This window comes from Chlamydotis macqueenii, chromosome 4, assembly GCF_036417535.1.
Source record: "Chlamydotis macqueenii isolate bChlMac1 chromosome 4, bChlMac1.mat, whole genome shotgun sequence".
Lineage (NCBI taxonomy): Eukaryota > Metazoa > Chordata > Aves > Otidiformes > Otididae > Chlamydotis > Chlamydotis macqueenii.
The window spans coordinates 6,072,552-6,098,474 of record NC_141559.1 but is presented as its reverse complement, the minus strand read 5'-3'; the positions used below and the strand labels follow the sequence as shown (position 1 = coordinate 6,098,474).

Below are 25,923 nucleotides of genomic sequence, written 5' to 3'. Positions count from 1 at the left end.
AGGCACAGCAATGGTTCACATCAAAACTCAGTTGACACTCAAAGTGGCATTCAGAGGCACCAATGTGAGCTGCTGCTACTTCAGGAACAGTTAGAAAGGAACCAGAAGTCTTGTGGGATGACTGCTAAATTTGGAAAGAGTCGGTGTAGGGAGAATTGCAGAATCATAGAATGGTTAGGGTTGGAAGGGACTTTTAAAGATCATCTTGTCCAACTCCCCTGCAAGGACCAGGGACATCTCCACCCTTATCAGGTTGCTCAGAGCCCCGTCCAACCTGACCTTGAATGTTTCCAGGGCATCCACCACCTCTCTGGGCAACCTGTGCCAGTGTTCTACCACCCTCAGTGTAAAAAAAACTTTTCTAATGTCTAATCTGAATCTGCCTCTTTCTATTTTCAAACTATTACCTCTCATCCTATCACAGCAGACCCTACTGAAGAGTTTCTCCCCATCTTTCCTGTAGGCCCCCTTTAGGAACTGGAAGGCTTCTATAAGGTCTCCCCAGGGATTTCTCTTCTCCAGGCTGAACAGCCCCAACTCTCTCAGCCTGCCCTCACAGGAGAGGTGCTCCAGCCCTCTGATCATCTTTGTGGTCTCCTCTCTGGACACACTCCAACAGGTCCATGTGCTTCTGATGCTGGGGTCTCCAGAACTGGATGCAGTACTCCAGGTGGGTCTCATGAGAGCAGAGTAGAGGTAGATCTGAGATAATCTATGTCTTTGCCTCAGTTGCCCCCAGCAACATCTCCCAGACTTTTGTGCTTTGAGGCAGGATTCTGGATGAGAACAACCAAGGGTGGATGGGGATCAAGGCAGGGGTTACTTGAGAAAACTACACCCTTACCAGTCCTTGAGACCAGGAGATTTGCAGACAAGGGTGCTGATAAAGTGTTTTTTCCTCAGGAGATCCTGGTCCGTTACGATCCCACTTAGGAAGGTGATCAAACTCCATGAGGTATCATTTCAACTGCTGTTCGTTAGGTCTAGCACTATAAGAGGAGTATCACAGAGGCAATCTTGTCTCCCTTGAGAAGGTGAGAACCCCAGGTGGTGAAACATTGAACGGGCTTCCGATCCAAACACTGCACAGCCTGTAGACCCCATCCATAGAACACTGCCTTCTGTTTTGGCCAGTCAAGCTACTACAGGATTTTCTCACTAGGAAACAACTCCATTCATCTTCTCTACAGTCAAACTGAAATGATGTTTTCATGAGATCTTTCTGCTGCACTGTGCGATACAGGCAAAGCCACGCAGCAGACGTAATGTCCAGTACAAAGCAGGACCAGCCTGCAGACTCTGTGTGACACTGCTGCTGAGGCTGTCCTGTGGCCAAAGGATCCATGCAGCACAGCACAGGTTTCAAGGCCGTGGTGTACGTGCAGCACAGTGCAGTCCAGCGCTAACTGCTTGATGTACCATGGTCTTCTGGTAGGGATCAGTGCTCAGGTTTCCCTGTGAGAAGATTGTGTTCTTCTGTGGTGCCACAGCTGAGTTGCTGTGCCCCAAATGTGCACTGTTAGGAGGACCCCCATGTCTTGTCACAGCAATGTGACATTTTTGGATTGAATTAGATGTGGTGAGACACCTTGCTCAACTGGGGTGCTGCGATGGAGGGACACAAGCTCTGCCAGAGGGAATGGCAGGGAGGATGAGGATGAGGAGGATGACCAATGTGTGAAGGAGCAGCTTCTCTATGAGCTGGGCAAGAGGTTGAGTTAGCTTGTGTGAGTGAGGATGGGAGAAGAAGTCAGTACGGTGACATTGTCTTGGCAGATCTAAACTACGTGATCGAGCAGAGTAGGCAGAAAAAGTCTTCTGTCAGCAACCTGAGGAAGTCTCCAGCTTAACGAGCTGGTTCCCATGGGGGACGGTAAGTGCCCTGGCATTCACTGGCCAGGCAAACAACACGGTGCCAACAATCTGGAGGTTCTTGGGATGACTTCTTAGCACAGCTGCCAGGTGGGACAACAAGGGTGATGCTCACCTGGACCTGATGCTGACCAAGAACAAAGAGCTGGCCATGGCTATGACAATCTGTGTCAGCCTTGGCTGTCATCACCATGAAATAGCAGGGTCCCAAGCACAAAGGGCAGCGAGCAAGGCCAGCAGCAGAGCACGGGCCCGTGGACTGCGGAGCAGGAGTCTGTGCTGTCCTTGGGAGACTGATACAAGCGGTGCCTTGGGGAGCAGCTCTGAAGGGTGGAGGAGCTCAGGCAATCCGGTAGGCCTTACAGGACAGCCTCCTCCAAGGACAAGAGTGATCTCTCCAAATAACCTTGGAAAGAAGCAAGCATCTCAGGAGGCTGCTTGTCTGAACTGCCTGAGCTCCAGGACAGAAAGGCAGCACGCAGGAGGTGGAAGCAGGGGAAGCTGCAAAGGAGGAATTTAGATTTCACGAGAGCTCCCATAGTCTTGATAGTTGCGGAGAAGGGGAACAGAAGCAAAATGAGCTGATCCAGGCTTAGAGGGTCATGCTGAACGAGTCACACTCTGCCTGGAGGCCTGTAACAAGTGTGCACTGCAGACATTTGCATCTTGACTGCATGCCTCAGGCTAGGAGATGGGGAATGTCCCTGGCTGTACCAGTCCATCCACATCTCTCGAGATGTTGAGTCTAGATGGTGCAGAGGGCCACAAAGATGATCAGTGGGCTGGAGCACCTTTCCTATGAGGACAGGCTGAGAGAGTTGGCACTGTTCAGCCTGAGAAGAGGAGGCTCAAGGGAGACCTTATAGGGGCCTTCTGGTCCCCCAAGGGGGTCTACAGTAGAGACAGGGAGGAACTCTTCAGTAGGCCTGTTGAGGAAGAATGAGGGGTAATGATTTTAAAATAGAAAAAGGTAGATTGAGATTAGACACCAGGAAAATTTTTTTTACAGTGGAGGTGGTGGCACACAGGAACAGGTTGCTCAGAGAGGTGGTGGATGTCCCATCCCTGGAAACACTCAAGGCCAGGTTGGACGGGGCTCTGAGCAACCTGATCCGGTTGAAGATGTTCCTGCTCACTGCAGGGGGTTGGACTAGATGACTTTTAAAGGTCACTTCAAACCCAAACCATTCTATGGTCTATGATCTCGAGAGGTACCTCTCAAACTGAACTGTTCTGTGAGCATAAAGGAGAAAAGTAAGGCAGAAAGATGTGAATTACACACAGCCCACAGAAATACAGAGTGGATGCTGTGGAGAGGACTCATGGTGGATCAGAGGAGGAGTGTGAGGAAGAAGGAGGGGCAGAGTTGGACTGTCGTACACTGATGGAACCTTTCAATTTCCCACCCCCCTGTGCCTGTCAGGGTTGAAGTGTGTAGAAGAATTGGGAATGAAGGAGCAATGTGAGCCTGGGAAAAAGGAGTCTGGTGGGGGAAAGACTTTGATATTTTTGTTGTAGTTTCTCACTATCCACATCTGTTAATTAACAATAAATTAAATTGATCTCTCCATTACCACTGACAATAATTAGTAAATGATTAGCCTGTCTTTATCTTGACCCATGAGCTATTCTGTTTTTTTTTTTTTTTTTATTTTTGTCCTGTTGAGTCAGGTCAGTGGGTGAGCAGCTGAGTTGGTGTCCTGCTGCTGGTCAAGGTTAACCCACCACAGGACCACATCAGGACTGCTGTGTCCAGTATGGAGCTCACCAGCACAAGAAAGGCCCTGACAGACTGGAGCGAGTCCTGCAGAGGCCAGAAGCTTGGGGCCTGGAGCATGTTATGGTCAAGGAGAGGCTGAGTGAGCTGTGTTTTTTGAGATCCCTCAGAGCCAAAAACTGGAGCAAGGACCCAGGCCAGTTGGTGGGATCTCCATCAATGGAGATTTTCAGTAGTTGTCAAGACAAGGCCATGAGCACCTGATCTAGCTGGAGCTGCCTGAGAAAGGGCTTGGCTGACAGACCAGCTGTGGCAAGAGCTGTGGTACTGGGTGTGTAATGACTTCCAACAGGAAAATAGTTTCCTTTTTATTAGTAATGGTGGTGGAGTTGGGCATCACTGAGCCCTGGAGGAAGAAGGAGGTGATCATGCATCAGAGGGTCCTTCTCAGGGCTGGGGTCTCTGGGCAGAAGTGGAACTGGCCAGTGTGTGGGACTGGTCTGGGACAATTTTTTCTGAGTCAGCTTCTTGGGATGTCAATGGAACATGGCACAGACCCTTAATCCCAACTGCATCGTTTGCCCTCTTCTCTGCCCCCACTATCTCCACTAACCAGGACAAATTCCTGGCCCTGGGGCTCCTCAAACAGCTCCCAACATCTCTTCACTTCCCTCCCTTGCCTGCTGAGTCCCCACTGACTCCTATGGCATTGCAGCATCCTCTTTGTGGATACCTTGATTCAATGCTTCGCTTTGGAACAACTTAATCTTTTGAGTTTCCATTCACTCCCACCCCGGGGTACATGGTGAGTCTGCATCCTGTCCTGACATCTTCATATTAATTTCCAGAGAAATTGTACATCCATCAGTGCGGTCATACATGAAGGAGGCTGAGGAGGCAATGGGCAGCCCATGCACCATCTCCACTGCCATTGGACTCCAAGAAGAGAGCCTTTAAAACAATAACTTCTGGTGCAATTAAACCCAATTAAATTGTGAGCTTAAGACAAAACATCAGGAGAATGCAAGGAGAAAAGGCACTTCAAAAGACCAATTCCTTGGAAAATTTTTCTGCAGCAATGTTGGAGGAAGAGCCCAGCCTTCAGACAATGCACACAGGAAATGTCCCTTTATTGAACAGGCTGCTAGTGGACGGGTCACATCAGGCACAGTGTGGTGCATGCACTCAGACACAACAGGATCAAGTCTCAAGACAAGTAGTAGAAACCGAGAAAATTTTATATAAGTAGAATTATCTGGGAGAAAAAAAAAAACTTCAATTTCTCACCTAACATATACTTTGGGAAACATGCTGAGGAGGGGAGTTAGGCTGTTTGCAGTGCATCTGTGTCCCTTGGACCACTTTCCATAGGGCATTCTTCAGCTCCTGGTTCCGCATGCTGTAGAGGAGGGGGTTCACTGCTGGAGGCACCACCGAGTACAGAAATGACACCGCCAGGTTCAGAGATGGGGAGCAGATGGAGGGGGGCTTGAAGTAGGCAACCATGGCAGTGCTGATAAAGAGGGACACCACAGCCAGGTGAGGGAGGCACGTGGAAAGGCTTTGTGCCGTCCCTGCTCAGAGGGGATCCTCAGCACAGCCCTGAAGATCTGCACATAGGACACAACAATGAACACAAAACAGCCAAATGCAACACAGGTGCTGACCACAAGAAGCCCAACTTCCCTGAGGTAGGAGTCTGAGCAGGAGAGCTTGAGGATCTGGGGGATTTCACAGAAGAACTGGTCCACAGCATTGCCCTGGCAGAGTGGCAGTGAAAATGTATTGGCAGTGTGCAGCAGAGCAGTGAGAAACCCACTGCCCCAGGCAGCTGCTGCCATCTGGACACAAGCTCTGCTGCCCAGGAGGGTCCCGTAGTGCAGGGGTCTGCAGATGGCAACATAGCGGTCATAGGCCATGACGGTGAGAAGATAATACTCAGCTGAGATAAAAAAGGGAAAGAAAAAGAGCTGGGCCAAACATCCTTGGTAGGAGATGGCCCTGGTGTCCCAGAGGGAATTGGCCATGGTTTTGGGAACAGTGGTGGAGATGCAGCCCAGGTCAAGGACAGAGAGGTTGAGGAGGAAGAAGTACATGGGAGTGTGGAGGCGGTGGTCGCAGGCTATGGCAGTGATGATGAGGCCGTTGGCCAGGAGGGCAGCCAGGTAGATGCCCAGGAAGAGCCAGAAGTACAAGAGCTGCAGCTCCCGTGTGTCTGCGAATGCCAGGAGGAGGAACTCAGTGATGGAGCTGCTGTTGGACATTTCCTTCCTTTGGGCACTGGGTGCTGTCCAAGGAGAAAAATTCAGAGAAGTGTTAGGACAGAAAACTCTGAGTAAAACCTCTTCCATCTCCCCTAGAACCTCCCACTCCCCCAGCCTCTGTCCTTCCAGAAAGACCTTCGTGCAGCTCCCTGGCTGAGCCCTGGGTTCTGCTGGCTGAGGGTGCAATGGGGAGCAGATGATGATGCCGTGGGCTCCTGAGGAGTCAGTGCTGCTGTGCACCAACAGGCAGGTAGGAACCAGGAGTGATCTCTGTTTAAATCCCCTCATGAAATCAACGACATTTCAGCATTGTCCCTCCCAACTCACCCGGCTGCAGAGCAGAGCTGTGGGGGGTTGGTTGTGTTTGTTTTACTTTTTGAAGGCAGACAGCCTTGAATTTTCTGTTCTGCTACAAGTGCTGCATTGGGAGAGCTGGGCTGCAAACAGGCAGACCCTTAGTGCAGAGTGAGTCCATTAAACTTGATCCCAGCTGCCCTGGGCTTGCACCTCTTTAATCTGGAGGACGATCACACCCCGCTGTTCCCTTGAAAAGAAAATTGGAGACTGCTGAGAGCAGAGGAATCCAGTTTAAAACTCCCCTCCCCAGTAAAACTCCCCTCAGTAAAGATCTGTGAGCTTTCTGATCCCTTGAAGATGGGGTGTCTGGCAAAAAGAGCCAGCTTCATCCCCACCCTCTGGACTGCATTGCCCAGAGACCCACAGGCCAGAAGAGGGCTTGGGCACCTTGCTGCCATGGACACATCTGCACGGCAAGGCCTGCAGGGACAGTGGCTGAGCTGCTGCTGAACCCCCATCCCCAGAGAGCCTGAAAACAAGAGCAGCAGCAGCAGGGGCAGGTGGAGAAAGAAGGAGAAATGCCCCAGTGCTTCTGCCCAGGGCAGCAAGGCCATGGAGGGGCTGAGGGGCACTCAGGAGTCTCCTGTGCTGGAGCTCTGGCTGCAGCGGCTACAACTCACAGAGCCCATCCCACCCACCGTGTGCTCACCCCTGTCATCAGGAAACCTCCTGGCAGCAGGACCCTGCCCAGGCCCATCTTTCTGTTGGCCAGTCCTAAGGAGTGGGTCAGAAAAACACTGAAGAGATGACTGAGCTCTCTGTAGGCAAAGGAATGATGAAGGAGCTTTATCAAGTTGCTCTCAGACGTGCTGATCTGTCAGTGTAACACTATAGGAGCCTCCTTCTCTTGTCCAAATGTTTCCAATGATGGGGCACCAACCACGTCTCTGGGCAACCTGCTCCTGTATTTCATGAACCTTATTGTAAAATTTTTTTTCCAAATATCTCGTCTGAATCTAGCTCTGTCTATTTTAAAACCAGTACCTTTCACCCCATCACAACAGGCCCTACTGAAGAGTTATTTCTGTAGGCCCCCTTTAGATATTGGACGACCGCTATAAGGTCTCCCTGGAGCCTTGTCTTCTGCAGGGTGAACTGCACCTCTCTCAGCCTGTCCTGATAGGAGAGGTGCTCCAGCCCTCTGATCATCTTCATGGACTTCCCTCGACTCTCTCCAACTGCTGACCTTTGGGTTCTGCTGGCTGAGGGTGCAATGGGGAGCAGATGATGATGCCGTGGGCTCCTGAGGAGTCAGTGCTGCTGTGCACCAACAGGCAGGTAGGAACCAGGAGTGATCTCTGTTTAAATCCCCTCATGAAATCAATGACATTTCAGCACTGTCCCTCCCAACTCACCTGGCTGCAGAGCAGAGCTGTCGGGGGGTGGTTATGTTTGTTTTGCTCCTGCCCCCTGTCCCACCTGAGGAGGGTTTGCTGAAGGCAGACATCCCTGGCATCTCTGCTACACTGCAGGTGCCATCCTGAGAGCCCTGGGAGGCAAAAGGACAGAGCCTTGGTGCACAGGGAGGACAGACAGTATGTCCATCCGTCCTGCTGTCAGCTGCCCTGGGCTCACACCTCTCTGAGCCAGAGGATGAGCACAGTCAGCTCTTCCCCTGGAAGGAACTGGATGCTGCTCAGAAGAGAGGAACCCAGTTTCAAAATGCAGATGATCTCCACACTCTTCTCTCCAGGGAAGAGCTGTGAGGGTATGGATGCCCTAAAGACGGGGTGTCCTTAAGAGAGAGCCAGCTTCATCCCCACCCTCTGGACTGCATTGCCCAGAGACCCAGGGAATCCCTGCTCTGGAGCATCTCCTCCTCCACGCTGGAGAGAGATCTCTGTGGGCTGTGGCAGCTGGACAAGCCCCCTCCAGGAAGCTCCTGTTCATTGCCCTGCAGCCAGAGACTTACCGTGCAGAGGGCTGTGAAGGTTTCTCCTCCAGTGAGCTCTCAGCCCAGGCCGCCTTTACCCTCTCTCTGCCCTGCCTGTCCCCACTCAGTGCCTGCAGCAGTGCCCTCCGCCCTGCTGCGCTTGGCAGAGCAGCTGCTCCTGGGCAGAGCTGTCTCTCTGCCGTTCTGCCTCCTTGCCGTGAGCTCCCTGCGTCCCAGGAGCCTGGAGCAGCTCAGCAGCAGAGGACCAGCCCAAGGATTTTAATGACCTCTCTGGTGGGTTTGGGGCTAAGTCCATGAACCTCAGACAAGGTGAGGAAGTTGAGGAAACCTCTCCAGAAGTCAAAGTCAGATGCAAACTCCAAAGTTTCTTGGAGCACTAATGGGTCCCACTGAGGGACATTACTGACAAAGCCTCCCTGGGGCTGGTGAGAGCAGAAACCTGGAGGCAGAGATGACAGGCAAAGGCAATGTAGAGGTGGCTCTGATGCTGAGCAAATCTGAATGGGCATTATCTCTTTCTTATATTGTTTCTCACTGTGAAGAACAGCTTCACCACCACTGAAACCCCCATTGAAGCACTCTTAGGCTACTCCTATACTGTCTGGAGCATCCACAACGTTGGGCCAAAGAAGCCCATGTTCCTCAGCCATCCCACACAGGTCATGTGCACCAGGTCCCAAACACCACCTCTACAGACCTCCTCTGGTCACTCTGCAGTTCCTTCCTACTTCTTTGAAATGGGGAGCCCCACACTGGGACACACCTGTCTGTGTGGGACCACAGCCGTCCTGAGATGAGTGGGATCATACCTCAGGTTGTCTGGGTGGCCCATGCTCCTCCTAATGCAGCCTTGTATGCAGCTGGGCTTCCTCATGGTGAGCACCTATGGTGTCCCTCATAGTGCCCACCACCTTCTCCTCATGGTCCCTGCTCAGTCAATCAGATTTCAACCTGCCCTGTTGTATTTGGTTAATCTCTCCACTCTGCAGGACTGGACATTACTCCTTGTAAAACTTCCAGAGGTTTCTGTTGGCCAAAGCCCAGAGTTTCTCCAGGTTCCCATGAACTGAGCCAGCTGTTCATGTTTGTGTGCAGATGGCTCACCATGATGGTGGTGTCTCTCACAAGGTAACAGCAGGAGGAGTTGCAGGGCACTACAAATAACACCTCCAGGAGAAACTGTGGGGTCTGGGGGATCTACAAGTCACAAGGCCACAGACCTGTGCTCGGGGGGAAAGTTGCCCTTTATGGGAGAGAGCAGCAGGAGGGCCTGGAGTTCTGCCTGGGGACAATGAGTCAGCTGAGAGCTGAGTGGTCAACATGAGAGGGCAGAACATGGGCAACGTTGTGGTTGGTGGATGTCTGGTGGTGACCCCTTGGTCAGGAAGAGGAAGTAGATGAGGCCTTCTTCAGGGAATTGGAAGAAGCCTCATGTTTGCAGGCCCTGGTCCCAAAAGCAGATCTAAACTATCCCAGTATTTTGTGAAGGAGGATCAAAGCCAGGCGCAAGCAGTCCAGGAGGTTTTTGGAGCACAATGACGACATCTTCCTGACAAGGGTGACTGAGCAGTCAGAGAGGTGAGGTGCCCTGTGGGACTTCATACTTACATTTGTCTGTGTGTGTTCTTGTGTGGGCCTGGGGGAACTGGGGGATGAGGGGATCCCAGGGCCAGCTGCTGGATAGACAGAGGGTCTAAAACCAGCTCCTGAAGGGAACCACACTGTGTGTGTGTCTGCAGAGTGCTGTGAACATTTCCCTCCCAATTATGCAAATCAGCCTTTATAGTATGCAAGAATTTTAACCTGAGAGAGGGAGAGAGACAGAGAGATTTCACATTGTGTACGGATTACTCATGCGCAAGGAAGCAAACTGACAGACACCAGCTCCTCACAAGAACCTGAAGGACACTCTGGACCTGAAAACAAAGACTTTACCTCTCGGAATCTCAGAGCTGTGCATGAGGGATAAAAAACACCCCCGAAACTCAACGCCAGCATGCCAGTCCCTCTAACACAGCTTTGAGACCCTCCCAGTGTCTGGCACCACAGACAAGTAAGCATAGCAAGAGCAACTCCAGGGACATCTGGATTAATCATCGTTAATCTGTGGCGATGACACAGAAATACAGTTGCTTTGCAAAGTTTTATTATGATTAGTAATCAGGAGTGTATTTGTTAACTAGTGATTAGTCAAATATTGTTGTACCTCAATGTTTGTAGGGTATAAGAACCCCATGTAAACCAGATTTGAGGTGCCCCAGTTTGGCTGGACAACACTCATGAACATGAATAAATATTCACTCTGGTAATTCTGTAAGTGCATCCTAGGTTCTCAGTCGGCATTGGCCAGTTGGGAATTTTTGTAACACTTTGGAAACCCAGAAAGGACACAGCTGACTCACCTGGTCCAATGTCTCTCTCCCATGCGTACCCCGTGACCTGCACTGCTGCCTTGTTGCCGAGTTCCTCTCAAGAGCCTGGAGCACAGGGTGATCAGTGAAGTGTGGAGCTTGTTTGGAAGTAAGGAGGTGATTTTGGAATAATGGGATGCCGAGGAAGGATAGTGGAAGATTCCCCAGCAGATTAATTGCTGCAACACTGGAACCTGATGGGATGGCTGAGTCACCAAAAAGCCAAGCCGTGTGTCAGGAAATTTGGCCAGGAGTGACTGCCTTTGGTGATGTGAACCAACCGTGGCCGCACTCTGGTTCTTTTGATTAAGCTGAGTTAATTATGCCAGCAATGGGAGATCTGGTTCCCATCACAAGAAGTAGCCCTTGGTATGTCTGGGATACTTACAGGTATCAAAGCAAATGTTCCCCTCCAGAGTGGAGAAAAAGTAGGGTTGTGAACAAATGGGAAAAATAGTATCTCTTTACATTCTAGAGCTTTTAAATCTCAGAGAAGTTTCCCCTCCAGGTTGGAAATTGAGTAAAAGTCTCTGTCTGAACAGGAAAATCAGGGACGTGCCACATTCAGCTCCACCTGCCCATGCTACTGCTCTTTCTTCTGCTTTTGATCTGGTTTTGGCTCCCGCTGCTGCTTCTGGTTTGCAAACAGCTCTCCAACAAGAAATAAAAGAGCTGGGACCGGAATCTGGTCAGCTTTCTGTGGGAACAGCCTACGTGCCATTTGCACCTGCTGATTTGGGTTTGGGGTAACAAGTGCCCAGAGTGGGATGACACAGGGAAGGTGATGCAAACTGTAGGTGGCATCTTTGGCATCTCTAGCCCTCTGTGGGCTGACGTGCAGGGAGTGTTTGAGACTCTTTTCACTGCTGATGACAGAATTGAAATCTGGGAAACAATTAGCAAATGGGCCTGTGAAGCACAGGGCAGAACTCCATGGCCAACCAGTGACCCAGGTCCGTCCCTCAAATTTACCAGCCAATACAGATGCGCTGTGAACTGTGACAGGAGATTGTCAGAGTCGTTAGAACTGCCAGGAAGGAAGACTGTAAATGGGGCTAAGATCCGAGGATGCCATCAAGGATATGCTGAACATCCTTCTCAATATTACACCCAATTGTTTAAACAAGTGAGCATGTTTAGAGGAGTCAGCCCTGGAAATGAGGAAAATCAGACTTTGATGGTCTCTTTCTTTGTAGATCAGGCAGCCTCACGTATTAAGAAATATTTTTCTAAGCCCAGGATGGCCGGGCAAAGGCTTGGATGAAATTGCATTGCTACATTCATGTTTAATGGAAAAGATGAAAGACAGCTGAAGCAAAACCCTCAGAAAGGAGAGGCACACAAAGCTCGTCTGCTGGCAGTGGCATTGAACAATAATCCTAGGTTGAGAGGACAGGGAGGGGGAGATTTCCAAGGTGGAGGCAGAGGAGAAAATGTCAGAAGCACTGGATCTCTAAGAAGAGGAGACTGTTGTAAACTGTTGTCGGTATCCTGGACAACAAGGCCATCGGAAACGGGAGTGCCCAGGATGACAAAACCCAAGGTAAAAGTGCAGAACAAAACCCAGGCCTCCCTAAAGGACCTCTCGCTGCTGCGGTGCAATCTTTCCTTGCTGTACGCAAAAAGGACAGCTCGGTGTCACCCAGGATTGGCAGTTAGCAGGGACCTGTGGTGCAGTCACTCCAGGAGCCTCTCAATAGGATTTTCTTTATGCTCCTTCTTATGAGAATCTTACATCTTTTCATTGATGAACGTAAATATTCCTGACTGATAGATACAGGGGCAAAGTTTTCTTCTCTAAACCAGTGCACTCAGCCATCTGAATCTCGATAACTTTCAGTATCTACTTGGGGAAAGATACAGCTAACATGAGCAAGATTCCCATCAAAGCTTTCCTGGGTTCTCCATTATTTTTCTAAAATTTTAGTAGAAAATTTGCAGGACGTTGGGTTTTTTAAAAAATAGAACTGGTTTTGGTATATGATGTGAAGGATTCATTAGGAATCTTACGTAGCTGACACCTGTACCTTCCTGTTTGCCTTGCTGAGAAGTGCCATCGGGCTTCTCCACATAAGATACAGTTTGTAAGAGAAGTGTAAAGTATCTGGGTTTCATTCTCTGACAAGGGGAGGTCATTTACTTGAGGAATGTACTAGAGCCAGTGAAAATTGTGGCAGTAAAAACACGGACTGCGTGGATGGTGTTCCAGAGACCTTTATTGTTAGTAGGCGTTTTACACTCTAAGTTACACACGAAGTGCACACACTTAATTATCTGATTTGATTGGTAGCAATTTACTGTTCACGTGCCTTATGCTTCATTTGGATTGGTTATAGGTTTTTGGTTGTCTTTACTATTTTTGCCTTTGCTATTTCCTTTTCTTGTTCTAGTTGCTGTTTTTTGTTATTGAGCAAGCGTTGTTCCAGGACATAGCCCAAATTCGTCAATGTCAAACAGCTGCGTTGCACTTTCTGCCTCCACAATGCAAAATAAAAAAAATAGAACAGCAATAGATAGACTGGAACTTTATTGTATTCCTGGGACTTATATGTAGATGGTGGGTCCTTATTAATGATGGAATAATGTGTATTCATATACTCTCCTCAGGGCATCCTTGAGCTCCTTGTTCCTCCTGCTGTAGATGCAGGGGTTCACTGCTGGAGGCACCACTCAGTACTGAACTGCCAGAAATAGATTTAGAACTGGGGAGGAGATGGGGATGCTTTTGTTGTTGTGATTCTTGTAAATACTGATATTCTTGGGGAAATTACAGAAACATTTGAAGGATAATGGAAGGATTACCATCTGAGTAGCCCTGCAGTGAACTGACTCCTCTTTGCCAATGTCTCATCACCAGTGCACAGCTAAGCCTGAGCTATTTTGGATGTACTGTAAAAAGTGCTGAGCAGAAGGAGATAATCACTTCTCCTGGCTGTGGTGCTGCTCATGCAGCCCTGGATGCTGTTGGCCACCTTCTCTGCTGGGTCCTGTTTTGCCTCATGAAACTGAAGGACCACCACAGCCTTTTCCCACAGAGCTGTTGCCCAGCCACACAGCTCCTGGCTTCTGTCACTGCAGCCTGTAATTCCCCTGCTCAGTCCTTGGGTCTTTTTAGAAGATGGACGCAAGATTGGCTTTTTGCTTTCTCCAGACATTACGACCTCACAAAATGTCTCGGAACAGCCTTGCTATGACATCATCCTGGTCTCTTAGCACCCTAAGATCCATCCCATCTGGTGCAACAGACTCTTAATGCTTGACCTTACCTAAGTAACCTCTGACTTCATCTCCATCCACTGCTGTGTTCTGGCTGGGCTCTGCCTTTTAGGCACACACAACTGAGAGACCTTGCTGGAGAAGACAAAGGCCAAGAGTACCTCAAACCTGTCTATTCCTCCTCTTATGAAACCCAGCAGTGGCCACACATTCTCTTCATTTCTTCTTTCACTTTTCCTCAAGTAGGAACAGCTGATTGTTTTGCCCCTGAACTCCCTTGCAAGTGTCAACTCTGCAGCTTTCCTAAAACCAACCCTATTTCTGAATTCCTTCTTTCTTTCAAGTCTCTGCATCCATCTCCTGTATGCTTCCTTTTTGCCATGGAGCTTTCCCAGGAATTTCCTGCTTCCTCAAGCATCTCTCCTGAATATCTCTTCTTGTTTTCCTGACTGTTGGTGCAGACGGTCTTGGACTTGAAAAGCGCTGTCCTTGAAGACCAGCTCTGCTGAGCTCTGCTGCCCTTCTGTGCTGCTCACATGGGCTCCCCCACTACAAATCACAAGACTAGGCCAATGCCTCCTTCTCTGAGATCGGGCATCTGCACTTTTCTATTTTCCTTCCTGTCACGAACCGATAAATATCCGGCCGTGAAAGGGACGAATTTATCGGTTAAAGAATTAAGACACAACGGTGTCATACGCGTATGTTGGTTCTTTATTTCATTCACACACAAAGGATAAGGGCGGGGAGAGAAAGAGAAAGAAAGAAGAGAGAAGAAAAGAGAAAAAAAGAGGTGATAAAATACCACCATGAAGAGTCAGCGTCCTGAAAGTCCGTCTTACAGAGTGGGTGGGGTGGGCACCTCAAAAGGATGACAATGCCACCACGGAGAATCATCGTCCCGAAGGTCCATCTGAGTGGGGTGGAGATCCTCAGACGGGTTCATGCGCTGACACTTTTTGTAGTCCTGTGTATCAGCCCCCCTCTTCTTGATGTTTTGGGGGCCTTTACCAGTCTTTCCATCTTAGGAGGTCAGGTGCTTCCTACCTGTGGTTTAGCTTGTGATTGCTGCATCATGCTGATCTGTCTCTGTGGTGGTGGGCGTTAGCTCTCTGCAAATGCAAGGCCCGCTTGTTCTTGGTAAGCCGTGCGGTTACCTGATGTCCAGCAAGACAGTGTCCACAAAGTCATTTTGCATCCCCCAGAGCAGGCCTCCATTGTGCAGTCACTTGGCAATGCTGTGCATGCTTGGTATCGTCCCGGGCCTGAGCTCATGCACAGGGTTTGGCTCTATTCTGGGGGAAGGGTACAAAAACAAGACACCCCGTTTTGCAGTTCTTGGAGTTTATAAGCACATGTTGCTGCTTCAGCTACAAAACCAGGATATTTTTCTAGACATTCTTTCACAGTTATTGAAGTTTTTAGCATTGTGGTTTGTGGACGTTTTGCTCGGTTCCATCCATCCTTTAGTGATGTTGAGACATTAATTAACCTTTTCTGTCTCTGACAAGGGAGGTAGATTTAGATTAGATATTAGGAATTTTTTTTTTTAAACTGAGGGTGGTGGAACCCTGGCCCAGGTTGCCCAGAGAGGTGGTGGATGTCCCGTACCTGGTAAAATTCAAGGCCAGGTTGGATGAGGCTCTGAGGAACCTGATCTGGTTGAGGATGTCCATGCTCCCTGCAGAGGTGTTAGACTAGACAACATTTAAAGGTTCCTTCCAAACCTAAATATTCTAGGATTCTAAAATTTCCGCTTAAATAACATTATTCTTGGCATTCAATCTTCCTGGGGTTTTTTTTGATCCAAACACCTCATGTAAAAATGGCGCTAGACTCCTTGTGTAGAGAGACACAATAAAGAAAGCAGTTCAAAATTGGTTTTCCAAGCTCCCATCTCTATTGAACTTCTCTGGAGCAAGGTGCAGCTGCAGCATGCAGGAGGGGTTCAGGAGCCAAGAGCCCAGGTGCCGCATAGGGACCTACGGCCTTTCCAATGCTCTCCAGTTTCCCCCTGCCCTTGCACCTTGATCAGAATCAGATCCCTCTCAAGTACCCAGGTTCTGCTTTGAGCTTCAGAGAGTCAGAAGCCTCGCCTCATCTCTCAGCAATAGGATTATCTCTTCATGCAGCTCCTTCACTGTGTTTGTATCTACCTGTGAAAAGCATCTCCAGTGAGGTTATCCCTTGTGGGTGGTGAACCTCATTGGAAGCACCTTAGACTTAGCATACAGATGAGGAGTGTGGGTTCTTGTTTATTAAACTTTACCATCCTCTCCTTCCCTTTGTTTGCAATGAAGGAAACCCTGCTGTGCCTGTGTGCAGCCAGGTCTCTCAGGAAAGCAGGTGGGAGTTGGTGCAGAGGAGCTGTCACCTCCAGCTGCAGACCTGGGTGGAGGAGTCTGATGTCAGGAAAAGTGATGCAAGTCCCAGGGGGTCGATGAGAGAAATGGTGGGGCTGGAGTGGTGAGGAATCAGGTTGTCCATGCAGTGTCTGACCTCCAGGAGGAGCTGGTCCTACCCATCCTGACATCATTAGCAAATCCCCTGCATCCATATCTACTGGACAATGCTGCAACCACTCCTTCTGACAACTGAAAAAGTAATAAAATTGAAAGAAAATTGAGAAACTTAAAAACAAAAAATACTTTTGTGTTGAATACTCAGTGAAAACTTCCCCTTTACGTACACTCTGGAGACTTCTCCAAGTAGTTCTCAAAGACTTGAAGATTGTAGGAAATAATTGGAGGAGACATAAGCCATGTCTCCATAAGCCATTTGCATTTTATCGAGCCCCAGGGTGCATTTGGTGCTGAGACCATGAACCTCAGACACTGAGAGGAGCCTGGACAAACCCCTGAAGAAGCCAATGTCAGAAGCAACCCCTACAGCTTCAGGGAGTATTAATGGGTCCCACTGGGGATCATTACCAACAAAGCCTCCCTGGGGACTGCTTAGAGGAGAAAATGGGAGGCAGAGATGAGAGGCAGGCAAAGGCGACGTAAAGGTGGCTCTGATGCTGAGTGAACCTCCATGTGTTGCATGAAGACAAAGGGCCATGGCCTGACCCCCAGCCCCTGGGAAGGGAGATCCTGTGGGTCACACATTGCTCAGGGCTTTTCCTGGAGCAGTGTGATGTGGGAATGTGTAGTGCCTGGTGCAGGACTACGGTGCGATGCTTATTGGTCTCTCCTTGGTAAAGTGAGGAGGCCTTCATGTCCTGCTGCCATCAAGTTTTGGTGTGTCCTGTCAGGCCTTGGTGGTTCATGTAACAGCCATATTGGGGATACAGATCTTGGCTCTGTTGGGAGCTTCTAGCCTTGCCACAGACCTTGATCCTCTCCAGCACAGGGTGTTCTACAGAGTCTCACATCTGCAGCTCTTTCCCTGCACACTGTCAAAATCTTCCTTGCTTCCCTCTCTTGATTTCACCAGACTGTCTCCCTAACATTACTGATCTCTCTCTGTGCTCCCTGTTGTTCCTCAAAACTCAAAGACATGGGCTAATGTAGATTCCCTCAGGGTGACCTGTAGTGGCACAGAACTACATTTGTAGAGACATTTCTTTCTCTTCGTGTCAAATCTCAACCTCCTAAGCTGTACTTTCTTCTTTTATTTTTGTCTCATGTTCTTTCTCACTGTGAAGCAAAGGTCCACCCTCTCTGAAACCACACTTTAAGCACTCTCAGGCTACTCCTATACTGCTCTGACCCTCTCTGCCACTGGGCCAAAGATGCCCAGGTCTCTCCTTCTCTATACATACACCATATACTTGATGTTCTGAACCCCATCTCGGGAGACCTCCTCTGGGCCCTTTCCAAAGAGTAAGAGCTTCACGGTCCAGACCATGGTCTTTGAGGGTGTTAAAGCTGGATGCTATGAGCTTCATGGGTAATGTGGAGCTGTCTGAGGCAGTGCCTCCTAGGCTCCCCTTGCAGTCAACGGAGTGGAGGAGATGATCACCTGACTTGGTTTAGATGGTCACATAAAAAAAACAGGAGGATTTGTGCCCCATATGCATCTGCTCTCTCATCTGCTGAGCAGACATTGGACAAGAGATTCTAGGATGATAAAATCACTGAGGTTCAGAGCAGACCTTGGGACATCTGTAGAACCTCAAAGCAGGGTCAGGTATACAGTCACACCTGGTTGCTCAGGGCTTGGTCCCTCTGGGTCTTGAAAATCTCCAAGGACGGAGGACTTCACAATGTCTCGTGGTGACCAAAGCTTGTTGCAATGTTTGGCTAGCCTCATGGTGAAAATATGAGACCTCCTCTTGCTCTGAGGTAATCCTCAGCCATCCCTTTTCCAGGTCGAATAAGCCCAGCTTCATCAGCTTTTCCTCACAGGGAAAGTGATCCAGCCTCTGATCATCTTCAGGGCCCTTCACTAAACCTGTTGCAGCTTGCCAACACCTTTCCAGTGCTGGGGTTCCCAAAATTGGACAGAGTGCTCTGGATGTGGCCTAACAACCTCCACATAGAGGGGGAGTGCTTTCCCCCACCACCTCCTGGCCACGCTCCTGGTTATACAGCCCAGGGCACTGCTCTCCTCTCTAGCTACCAGGGCACACGGCTGCCTCCTGTCCGGCTTCCTGCCCACCAAGTCCTTTCCCACAGAGCTGCTCCCCAGCCTGTGCCACGGCCAGGGTGAGTGCCCCGCAGGGACAGGAACTGGCACTTGTCCTTGTGGGATCTGCCCAGGTTCCTGTCAATACACCCTCTCCTCCTCCTTGAGCCCTGTCACTAAGGAGAGGCCTGGGAGACCTTATCAGCAGAGCCTGAGGCAAAGAAGGCATGGAGTGCCTCAGCCCCATCTGTGTCTGCAGTTATGCCCCCTCCACCCCAGCACTCAGCAGCCTGTTCCTTGCTCAGCCTTTACTGCAAACTCAGTGGCTGAATGTGAAGTTTTAGCCTGAATTACCACACAGATTCTCCCCTACTGGGATGGGGGAGAGAACTGAGAAGAAGGAAAACTCATGGGCTGAGATGAAGACAGTTTACTACAATCATAAAGGAAAACTACAATAACACCAGAATATAAGGATATTAAAATATAAAAATTGTACAATGTACTTTTTTTTCACCACCCGATGTCCCAATGACCCATACATCCCTTCCTGAGCAGCGATCACGGAAATGAAACTCAGCAGCAAGCAAAGGAGCAAAAGGGAGCCAGCAAGGTAGAGGAAACATTGCGAGTGAATGAGGGAGAAAGGTGGATGCCAGGAAGGCAGGTACCTGCCCTGGCCAGTTCCCACTTATATACTGAGCATGACGTTTACGGCATGGAATACTCTCTTTGGCCAGTTTGGGTCAGTTATTCTGTCTGTCTTTCTCCCAGCTTCCTGCATCTGCATGTTAGCGAGACTTGGAAAGCAGGACATTGTCCTTGGTCTCATTCACAAAAACTGGTATCATCAGGGTATTTATCACAATTCTTCACACAAGAAATCCAAAACACACCGGCTACTGAGAGGAAAATTAGCTCCATCTCTGCCGAAACCAGGACACTGCAGCTCTCCGTTTTTCTCTTGACATTTCCTGCAGCCCCCATCAGCTCCAGGTGATTGACAGCTTTCCTAAACACGTGCCTGTATGCTGAGTTCACACTTCCAAATTTCTCCTTCATGGCCTGTCCTTGCTTCCTCCTCCTGACTGTTGAGTTGTGACTCCAATCTGTGACCCGTTCCTGAGCCAGCGCAGCCCCACTGCCCAACACACGCCCCCACGGCCCCCCTCATCAGACACTCACAGGACAGGGTGTGTTTGGGGTGGGGAAACTGCTGTCACCAGAGGCCCCATGCCAGACCTCAGTGTCCATCCCCATCAGCCCTCCTTCTTTTGTAGTCCCCCAGTGCCCAGATCCAGCCAAGCCCCAGCCGTGTCCATGCAAGGGCTCACAAACAGCCCTGCTCTAGGGTGGCCAAGGTCTGGGTGAGAAGAGCAGCTGGGCAGGGCTGGCTCTTCCCCCAGCACAGGTGCTGAGAGCAGCAGGAGGATGGAGATGGCCACAGAGCAAAAAGACCCATAAACTGGTGTAAGTGGCCAGTGCTAGAAACATCTGACAAGGGGGGCTGGGGGGTGACAGGTGCCCTGGGGCATCTTCTCAGACTCTCCATGCCACCAAGGGAATGGACCAGCCTCCTCTTTCCTGCATTTGTGTGTCTCAGCTGCCTTCCAGGAGACTGGGCTCTGCACCACACACCCACTGCAGCGTGTCCTCCCCTTGCATGGTCAAACATCTACGTGAACATTGGTGTTGTCCTGTGCTATGTGACAGCTGTGCCCTTGGCTCCTGAATGCCCTCTGCCTGCTGGGGCTGGGCCCCAAGCTCCAGAGGAGATCTGAGAGATGAGGGTAGGGACAAATGACTACATTCCAGCTGCTTTACGTATGCAATGAGCCCAGTTCCTTATGTACATTGGATTTACCAGAGAGAAAAAAAGAGGTCTCAAGATTAAGAAGAAGTTGTATGAATAATACATTATTACAATTCATATTATCACATGTTTAAAAAAAGTACAAAAAAAAAAACAGAAGAGCAAAAGACAGACTGGGATTTTACTGCATTCCTGGGAATTATATGTAGATGGTGGGTCATTAATAATGATGGAAGACGATGTATTCATGTAGTTTCCTCAGGGCATCCTTGAGATCCTGGTTCCTCATGCTGTAGATGAGGGGGTTCACTGCTGGAGGCACCATCGAGTACAGAAATGACACTGCCAGGTTCAGAGGTGGGGAGGAGATGGAGGGGGGCTTCAGGTGGGCAAATACAGCAGTGCTGATAAACAGGGAGACCACAGCCAGGTGAGGGAGGCACATGGAAAAGGCTTTGTGCCGACCCTGGTCAGAGGGGATCCTCAGCACAGCCCTGAAGATCTGCACATAGGACACAACAATGAACACAGAACAGCCAAATGAGAAACACACACTGACCACAAGTAGCCCAGCTTCTCTGATGTAGGCGTCTGAGCAGGAGAGCTTGAGAATCTGGGGGACTTCACAGAAGAACTGGTCCACAGCATTGCCCTGGCTAAGTGGCAGTGAAAATGTATTGGCAGTGTGCAGCAGGGCATTGAGAAACCCACTGCCCCAGGCAGCTGCTGCCATGTGGACACAAGCTCTGCTGCCCAGGAGGGTCCCGTAGTGCAGGGGTCTGCAGATGGCAATGTAGCGGTCATAGGCCATGACGGTGAGGAGAAAATACTCAGCTGAGATCAAGAAGAGAAATAAAAAGGCCTGTGCAGTGCATCCCAAGTAGGAGATGGCACTGATGCCCCAGAGGGAATTGGCCATGGATTTGGGAGCAATGGTGGAGATGGACCCCTGGTCAAGCAGTGAGAGGTTGAGGAGGAAGAAGTACATGGGGGTGTGGAGGCGGTGGTCGCAGGCTATGGCAGTGATGATGAGGCCGTTGGCCAGGAGGGCAGCCAGGTAGATGCCCAGGAAGAGCCAGAAGTGCAAGAGCTGCAGCTCCTGTGTGTCTGCAAATGCCAGGAGGAGGAACTCAGTGATGGAGCTGCCGTTGGACATTGGCTTCCTCTCAATATGGGAGTCTGTCAAAGCAGGGGAAAGTAGTGAAGGGTCAGGACTGAGTTAACTAAGAAAAACTGACTCCATTTTTTCAAGGAACCATCATTTCCCAGCCTCCGTCCTTCCAGAAAGACCTTCATGCAGCTCCCTGGCTGAGCTCTGGGTTCTGCTGGCTGAGGGTGCAATGGGGAGCAGATGATGATGCCGTGGGCTCCTGAGGAGTCAGTGCTGCTGTGCACCAACAGGCAGGTAGGAACCAGGAGTGATCTCTGTTTAAATCCCCTCATGAAATCAATGACATTTCAGCATTGTCCCTCCCAACTCACCCGGCTGCAGAGCAGAGCTGTGGGGGTTGGTTGTGTTTGTTTTACTTTTTGAAGGCAGACAGCCTTGAATTTTCTGTTCTGCTACAAGTGCTGCATTGGGAGAGCTGGGCTGCAAACAGGCAGACCCTTAGTGCAGAGTGAGTCCATTAAACTCGATCCCAGCTGCCCTGGGCTTGCACCTCTTTAATCTGGAGGACGATCACACCCCGCTGTTCCCTCCAAAAAAAAATTTGGATACTGCTGAGAGCAGAGGAATCCAGTTTAAAACTCCCCTCCCCAGTAAAACTCCCCTCAGTAAAGATCTGTGAGCTTTCTGATCCCTTGAAGATGGGGTGTCTGGCAAAAAGAGCCAGCTTCATCCCCACCCTCTGGACTGCATTGCCCAGAGACCCACAGGCCAGAAGAGGGCTTGGGCACCTTGCTGCCATGGACACATCTGCACGGCAAGGCCTGCAGGGACAGTGGCTGAGCTGCTGCTGAACCCCCATCCCCAGAGAGCCTGAAAACAAGAGCAGCAGCAGCAGGGGCAGGTGGAGAAAGAAGGAGAAATGCCCCAGTGCTTCTGCCCAGGGCAGCAAGGCCATGGAGGGGCTGAGGGGCACTCAGGAGTCTCCTGTGCTGGAGCTCTGGCTGCAGCGGCTACAACTCACAGAGCCCATCCCACCCACCGTGTGCTCACCCCTGTCATCAGGAAACCTCCTGGCAGCAGGACCCTGCCCAGGCCCATCTTTCTGTTGGCCAGTCCTAAGGAGTGGGTCAGAAAAACACTGAAGAGATGACTGAGCTCTCTGTAGGCAAAGGAATGATGAAGGAGCTTTATCAAGTTCCTCGCAGACCTGCTGATCTGTCAGTGTAACGCCATAGGAGCCTTCTTCTCTTGTCCAAACCCAAAGCTGCATTGCTGTTCTCTCACAGCCACAGCGGGAAACCGAGAGCACAGACCCTGGAAAGCACCTTTCCTTCCAGGCAGCCCCTGCCTGCTTGTGCTTCTTGAAAAGCTGCCTCTGCCCATGTCCTGGGAGTGACCTGGAGCTGTGAGAAGCTCTGAGCCATGCAGCACTCTCTTGTCAGTAGAAGGACCCTGCCCTGATGGGGGTCTCTCCTTCCACCCACAGCCTCTCCCCAAACACCATGGGGAGCTCCCCGGGCAGGCTGAGTGCTGAGGCCGGCAGAGGCAGAGTCCCTGCCCCAGCACACAGCCCCTGGGGTGCAGGGACCCTGCTCTGAAGGACAGCCCTGGGCACCCCTGGCTGCACACACACATTCACACCCTGCAGCCGTCCCTGGGAGAAGGCAGCCGTCGTGCCCTGTCCCTCTGGCAGTGCAGCAGGGAATCCCTGCTCTGGAGCATCTCCTCCTCCTCCTCTACACTGGAGAGAGATCTCTGTGGGCTGTGGCAGCTGGACGAGACCCCTCCAGGAAGGTCCTGTTCATTGCCCTGCAGCCAGAGACTTACCGTGCAGAGGGCTGTGAAGGTTTCTCCTCCAGTGAGCTCTCAGCCCAGGCCGCCTTTACCCTCTCTCTGCCCTGCCTGTCCCCACTCAGTGCCTGCAGCAGTGCCCTCAGCCCTGCTGCGCTTGGCAGAGCAGCTGCTCCTGGGCAGAGCTGTCTCTCTGCCGTTCTGCCTCCTTGCCGTGAGCTCCCTGCGTCCCAGGAGCCTGGAGCAGCTCAGCAGCAGAGGACCAGCCCAAGGATTTTAATGACCTCTCTGGTGGGTTTGGGGCTGAGTCCAGGAACCTCAGACAAGGTGAGGAAGTTGAGGAAACCTCTCCAGAAGTCAAAGTCAGAGGCAAACTCCAAAGTTTCTTGGAGCCTTAATGGGTCCCACGGAGGGACATTACTGACAAAGCTTCCCTGGGGCTGGTGAGAGCAGAAACCTGGAGGCAGAGATGACAGGCAAAGGAGATGTAGAAGTGGAACTGATTCTGAGAAAACCTGGACGTGTTATATCAAGCCAGAGAGCCAAGCCCTGACCCCTAGGCACGGGAAAGGGACATCCAGTCCCTCACATTTCTTGAGACTCTTTCTGGGGCACTGTGATGTGGGGATGATGTGCAACGCCAAGTGCAAGAACAGGCTGTGACACCTCCCTGCTCCTGAGCGGGGAAGAGGAGTCCATGAGGCCCTGGTGCTGTCATCATAAAGTTTCTCCTATGTGGCACAGGCAACAGCCACGGCCAAGGAGAGAAAGATGTCGGCTCTGATGAGGTTATTCAGCATTGCCAGCTCCCTCAACAATCTCCAACACAGGCTGTACTCTGCTGCCCCAAGCCTGCACCTGTTCCCTTCAAAGCTGTGGACACCTACTCCTCTTCTTGTTCTCATCTGAGTATCTTACTACCACTACTGATGTCTCTCCACCGTCCCTCGCTGTGCCTTGGCACACAAAGCCTTGGTATGGTCCGAACTCCCTCTGGGCTGACACACACACACACACAAATCCATCCACTGTCAGTCCATTGTTCAAGGAGATGAAATCTCTGATCGTGCTGCTCTGAGCCTCTGTCTCAGCAGGCAAAAGTCCAGGTGCCTCAGCATCCCCACAGAGGCCATGTACACGAGACTCCATCTTAGAAGACCACTTCTGGGCACTCTCCAGTTCCTCCCACGTTGTCTAGAGCAGGAAACCCAACAGAGGAACCCACCAGTCCAAATATGGCCACAACAGTGCTGAGTCAAGAGGGATGGTAACTCCCCTTTTCTGAGCGGCCACACTGTTCCTAAGGCAGCTGCCTACCCAGCTGATCTCACTTATGGTGAGCATGTTCTACTGGCTCATATGGCATCCCTCCTTGGGCCCAGGCCCTCCTCCTTAGGGTCCCTGCTCAGCCAGCCAGGTCCTAGCCTGCCCTGAGGTACAAGGTTATTCTTTCCCCTCAATGCAGGACTTGTTGCTTCTCCTTGTGAACTTCAGGATGTTTCTGTTGGCCGAATCCCAGAGATTCTCAGGGTTCTCCCAGACTGATGCTCCATTTTGTCAGCTGTTAATCTTGCAGGCAGATGGCTCACCCTGCTTTTGGTGTCTCTCACAAGAAAACAGCATGAGTTGCAGGGCACTACAAATACTAAAATAAGGTATTAATTCAATGAAATTGCTTTCCAATATAGAATTATCCACGCTGACCACCTCAGAAAGAGCTACAAAGCAAGCAAAGCCAAGACCAGTGTGGAAGAGCAAACAAAGGAGGGCTGTTTGTATGGGAGGCGCTAAGGATGATCAAAGGGAAGATCTCTGGTGGGGAAAAGAGGGGAAAAGGGAACAGCAGATGAAGCAAAGGGCATGATCAAGGAGGTTTGGAAGTACCTGCCAAGTACCTCTGCATGTGAGCAGTGGTGACTTGCAGAAGACAAGAAAGATGATGTGGCCAAAGTCATGTTTGCTCACTTCCATGGTCATGAGGAACCAGAGTGCTTCCCCTAGCATGGTCAAGGGAAGCCCTGTCGTGGAAGGAAATGCACCATCACTCGAGCTGCAAGGCAGCTCAGGAGGTCTCTAAGACAACCTCCTCCTCACAGCAAGGTTGCATTCCCATTGCGCAGCATCTAAACCTGTTCTATTTTGGATGTAGTGTAAAAAGTGCTGAGCAGAAGGAGATAATCACTTCTTCTGCCTGTGGTGCTCTCATGCAGCCCTGGATGTTGTTGGCCACCTTCTCTGCTGGGTCCTGTTTTGCCTCATGAAACTGAAGGACCACCACAGCCTTTTCCCACAGAGCTGTTGCCCAGCCACACAGCTCCTGGCCTCTGTCACTGCAGCCTGTAATTCCCCTGCTCAGTCCTTGGGTCTTTTTAGAAGATGGATGCAAGATTGGCTTTTTGCTTTCTCCAGACATTACGACCTCACAAAATGTCTCGGAACAGCCTTGCTATGACATCATCCTGGTCTCTCAGCATCCTAAGATCCATCCCATCTGGTGCAACGGACTCTAAAGGCTTGACCTTACCTAAGTAACCTCTGACTCCATCTCCATCCACTGCTGTGTTCTGGCTGGGCTCTGCCTTTTAGGCACACACAACTGAGAGACCTTGCTGGAGAAGACAAAGGCCAAGAGTACCTCAAACCTGTCTATTCCTCCTCTTATGAAACCCAGCAGTGGCCACACATTCACTTCATTTCTTTTTTCACTTTTCCTTAAGTAGGAACAGCTGATTGTTGTGCCCCTGAACTCCCTTGCAAGTGTCAACTCTGCAGCTTTCCTAAAACCAACCCTATTTCTGAATTCCTTCTTTCTTTCAAGTCTCTGCATCCATCTCCTGTATGCTTCCTTTTTGCCATGGAGCTTTCCCAGGAATTTCCTGCTTCCTCAAGCATCTCTCCTGAATATCTC

General features: G+C 50.5%; 1 pseudogene; it reads right to left on the bottom strand.

Moving 5' to 3' along the window:
- Window positions 1-4,876: 4,876 nt before the first annotated feature.
- Window positions 4,877-5,853, bottom strand: LOC147600814 (olfactory receptor 14A16-like; annotated as a pseudogene).
- Window positions 5,854-25,923: the final 20,070 nt, after the last annotated feature.